Consider the following 5,456-nt stretch of genomic DNA (forward strand, 5'->3'; position numbering starts at 1 on the left):
ATCCGAGCTCTGTCACAATTGGATACCCCAAAAGACCTCAAACAAATACAAAAATTGACAGGATGTGTGGTGGCTCTAAGCCGCTTTATCTCCTGCTTAGGAGAAAAGGCATTACCCCTTTATCGCCTCCTGCGGCGCACCAAACACTTCGAGTGGACGGATGCCGCCACGGCCGGACTCGAAGAAATCAAAGCCATACTGGCAACAAATCCGGTCCTGGCCGCGCCCAACACGGGCGAACCAATGCTATTATACATCGCGGCAACCCATCAAGTTGTAAGCGCGGTGCTCGTCGTCGAATGAGAAACGGACGGACACAAGTTTCCTCTCCAAAAACCAGTTTACTACGTGTCCACTATCCTAACTCCATGCAAGTCACGGTACCCGCATTATCAAAAGATAGCATACACGGTGTTCATGGCATCCCGGAAGCTGCGACACTATTTTCAAGAGTGTTCAATAATAGTGGCATCCGAAGTACCTCTTAATGATATTATAAACAACCGCGACGCAACGGGCCGGATTGCCAAATGGGCCATCGAGCTCCTCCCGTTCGACATAACTTACAAGCCAAGGCGAGCTATTAAGTTGTAGGTTATGGCCGACTTCATCGCCGAATGGACTGAAGCCGAGCTCCCTAAAGAGTACGGCGCATACTCCAACTGGATCATGCACTTCGACGGCTCCAAAATGTTGGCTGGCCTGGGGGCTGGCGTTGTTCTGACGTCCCCAACCAGAGATACAGTCCAATACGTACTTCAGATAATTTACACGGATTCCAACAACGCAGCCGAATACGAGGCCCTTCTACATGGTCTCCGGCTGGCAGTCTCCATGGGCATTCAACGCCTAGAGGTCCGCGGGGACTCAAACCTCGCGATATCCCAAATAAATGGAGACTTTGACGCCAAGGATCCGCGGTCTGGGGGCTTGACATGGTCGGACCCCTTAAAGGAGGAACCCACAAGCAAAAATATCTACTGGTCATGGTGGACAAATTCACCAAATGGATAGAGGCCAAGCCTGTAAAGACGGCCGAATCCAGACCGGTGATAGACTTCATATCCGGGGTCGTACACCGTTACGGCGTCCCCCACAGCATCATAACTGACAACGGCACAAACTTCACGGCCAATGAAGTTAAACTCTGGTACAAAAACATGGGCATTAAGCTCGACTATGCTTCAGTCTATCACCCTCAAACCAATGGTCAAGTCGAGCGAGCCAACGGTCTCATTATGAGCGGCATCAAACCCAGACTAGTGCGATCCCTCAAGGAATCTAACATGCACTGGGTAGAGGAGCTTGACTTCGTACTCTGGGGGTTGCGGACCACGCCGAATCGCACTACCGGATTCACACCATTTTTTATGGTATACGGCGCAGAGGCAGTACTGCCATGCGACATAATTCATGACTCACCTCGAGTGCGCATGTACGAAGAAAGAGAAGCCGAGCTCGATCGGCAGGACAGCTTGGATGCATTGGAGGAGGAGCGCGACGTGGCAAAAGCTCGGTCCGCATTCTATCAACAGTAGGCTCGAACATATCAAAGCAGAGAAGTATGGGCCAAAACTTATAACGTTGGCAAACTAGTTCTACGCCTGTCGGACAAGAAAAAGGACAAACTAAAGCCCAAATGGGAGGGTCCCTTCATAATCGACCAAGTACTGACTGGTGGAGCGTACCGTCTGCGAAACGCATCGGACAACCGACTCGAGCCGAACCCATGGAACGCAGCATGCCTACAAAGATTCTACGCCTAGCGCCGGACTCCGTGTTCGTCTCCTTCCTCTGTCCCCTTTTTATTTTATTTTTATTTTTTTTCACATTAGCTGTCCGGGATTTCTCTCCTTCTCCCTACCCTTTTTCTCCCAAGCCCTTAGGGGCTTGCATGTGCATTGTTTGCACATACTTGACGCGCCACCCACGCTCATCATACCTGGGGGCTTCTTTATCAGAAGTTTATATAAAACGGGCCTCATGCCCAAAACATGTGTGACACTTCCGCATGAACCTTTTATACACCATTGTATGCATCGATATGACTTAAGTTTTGGACAAGCTGGGTTGCCTGGCTCCTGTGCTTACCCCTACGTTCCCGTTCGTTCCGCTAGGTGGTAAAGGGAGCACCTCTGCGATTGTTACTGCCGGGTCAGCCGGATGTGTACCTCAGATTGGGTGAAGCCGAAAGCTAGCATTCTTAAGGGAATATTCGGTCGGTGAACTAAAAGATGATTTTTCTTGTTTATTTATCTGCCCCCAGATGCTTTTCTGCTCTTTTTTAGCAGTTCGGACATGCACTTTAGGGCATGCCTCCCAGGGAAAGGAACCCCTAACGGAACTATTCTCCCTGGAAGATGTTTCTTACTAACCATGTAATATAACATAACTAGTTGGGCACTTGTCTGCTAAAGCAATTATGACCCCTATGCCTTGTGTCCATGCATGCCCCGGTTCTTACATAATCGCGAGGGTATTCGGACACACTCCGGACTATAGGGTCCAGAGGTCGAAGCGAAAAGGTCCGCAATGACAAACGATCTACAATCCGGCTAGAAGGCATTTTTCATGTCATTTTACATTACAGAGTCAATCCAACTCGGTATATTCTTCTTCAATACCATCCAACAGGCGGTCTAATTTACAGTCCTGTTGAGAATACTTTGCAGCGAGCTCTACCTGGCCATATACCAAGCTGACAGGGATCTCCTTTCCGTCAGGACCCATAGGGCCGACCTCGGCCATGTGGTTCGGGTCAGCCTTCGTGTAACGAGTCTTCAGCATGGCCCAGGCCTCCCTGGCACCTTGACGACAGGCCGATATCTTCCAAAACCGGAAGCGCTGCCGCACTCCCTCCAGCTTCTTTGCAAGCTCCCCAAGGCCTTCGGGCGCGGAGAGGGATGGCCACATAGCCTGGACGACTCCCTGCATTGCCTGCCGAACTCGTTCGTGCAGTTGCAACAGCTCGGGAAGAAGGTCCCCCGTTGAACCGGGCATTTCCTCCACAGGACGACCTGTCAGTAGACCTACAAACATAGCTCTGTCAATCGACTTCTTCGCCGATTTTTTTTCGAGAATTCGTTCAAGCAGTTACTAAAAATGCCACGTCGAAGTCGTCGATTCTCCTTTACGGAAGCAGACAGCTGAATACGAACATCCTTTAGTTCCTCGCCCAGCTGGGTATTGGCGGCTTGAAGTTTGTTCTTCTCTTGCCTCACCCTTGTTAGCATGCTCTCGCCAGCCTTTAGTTGGCGTAGGAGCTATTGCTTGTCCGGATTTACTCCGGCCCCATCTGCACTATTATCGTCAGAATTGCACACATGCCGCACTTCACAACGGAATTGTTTTTCGGAGCATATATTACCTGAGGGGGTCCCCTTGGAAATAGCTGAAGTGGCCAGTGCGGCCTCGAGTTAGGCCTTACACTCTGCCAGCTCCTGAGACAGTTGCGTGTTCTTCTCTGTAAGATCCTGCATAACTTATTGATCCTTAAAACAGCTATCTTAACTATTTCAAGTCTCAGGGGCTACTGACATATATAACCATCAGATTTACTCACCCGTATGTCTTTTACATACTGCTCTGTGGCTCTGGCTAGACCATTTTGAGCGGCATGGAGGTACGCATCTCCCGTATTAAAGGCGTTCAATGCCTCTGGGGAAAAACATGCGTCCTGAAGAACAGTTCGGTGATGCCTGTGGTTCATGGCACTCTCCACCTCTGAATTGGTGGAAGATATCCCGTCTGCATCCTCTATCGGAGGAACGCCTGACGCGCGCCCCGTGTCCGCCTCCGCTTCCGGATCCGGCCTTGAAGTCTGGCCGGTGGATATAGTCCGGCGGGCTCTCTTCTTCCTAAGGAGAACATGGGCGTTAGCGTAATTTGAGGGCATGAACCCTAGGCGTTAAGTTCGCACGCCGTACCGTTGCACCGGAGTTTCGATCTGGTCCGCACTTCTTTTTGGCCCGCCTGGCTTCAGCGGCCCTTGTTGGCTGCCCACCGCGGGCCCGGCACTCCGCCTCAAGGATTTCCCCTGCAAAACGAAACAGTATTGGTTTGCAGCATTTAAAATAAGGTATGGATGGATCTCCTTCAAAGTACAGGGACTTCGGTCTCGGTTACCTTTGAGGCTGGAAGTAGTCCGGGATAGTCGGCCGTAATGGCCACTAAGGTGTTGTCCTTACACAATTGGTGAAACACCCCATCAATTAACTCCACACATAAGTCCGGATCCTCTTGGGAATCCGGATCGAGGGACCGTTCTGGGTCCTCGGGCTGTGGGGGAGGGCTGTTGATCTCCTTCACCGTCTGGCGTAGCTCCTGCGCTAATATCGTCAGACTAAGTACTCAATCACGGGAATTTCGAAAGCAGGTAGATAAGTGAAAGTGTTCGCTTACCCAGCTCAGAGGGCTATACATGGAAAATCCGCCCCGTGGGTTGACACGGAGGAATTCCTCTTCTTCTCCCTTGTACAAAGTGGATAAGATCCTCGTTAGAGTGGCAGCCGAATCTGGTCCCTTGCGACCGCACCGGGTGGCGTCGTCCTCCCCGTTGAAATCCCACATGGGGTGGCCTCTGTACTGAAGCGGCTGCACCCCCCGCGTAATGCATGTGGCCATGACCTCGATCATGGTCAATCCGGAATGAGCCAACAATCTTATCCGGCTCATCAAGTAAAGGACGTCCCTGTCAGTTTCCCTTTGAGGATTCCGTGGGCGCCAGCTCAGGCGTTTCTTTAACGGAGCGTTGTTAAACTCAGGGAGGCCGATCCGCAAAGGGTCTGGCAAGGGGACGTCATCCATATAAAACCATTCCGAGGCCAGTCCTCGGACGCCTTATTAGGGGTACCGGATAGGTATCCGGTCCCGGCGATGCGCCATAGTTCGGCTCCGCCCACTTGATAAATCGACCCCTCCTGAGAGCGGGGCACAAGGCAGAAAAACCTCTTCCACAGTGCGAAATGGGTCTCGACGCCCAAGAATAGCTCGCAGAGGGCCACAAAGCCCGCAATATGCAGTATGGAGGCAGGTGTGAGGTTTTGTAGCTGGAAGCCATAGAACTCCAGTAGACCTCGGAGAAATGGATGAATTGGAAATCCGAGTCCCCTTATTAAATAAGGAACTAGGCACACCCTATCTCCTTGAGAGGGATTGGGGACGCTCTCCGCCTGCTCTCCGCCGCCATAGGTGACAATCCCGGATCGAACTGGGACCATATATGCCGGGGGGAGTAGACCCTTGGATTGAAGCACTACTAGCTTGCTATGCGGGACGGAGCATCTCTCCCAATCCCCAGGCTTGGGGCTGGGAGCACGAGAAGAGGAGCCGCGTCGGCTGTCCATGATGGAATGGATTTTCTGGTCAGAAGCGCTCCGATGAAAGCTTGCGAAGGGGAGATGGTGTGGTTCGGATCTAGATCCTTGTCTCTTTTTATATAGACAGCTTATTTGAGC

Source organism: Triticum dicoccoides, chromosome 3B (assembly GCF_002162155.2).
Source record: "Triticum dicoccoides isolate Atlit2015 ecotype Zavitan chromosome 3B, WEW_v2.0, whole genome shotgun sequence".
In the NCBI taxonomy this organism is placed as follows: Eukaryota; Viridiplantae; Streptophyta; class Magnoliopsida; order Poales; family Poaceae; genus Triticum; species Triticum dicoccoides.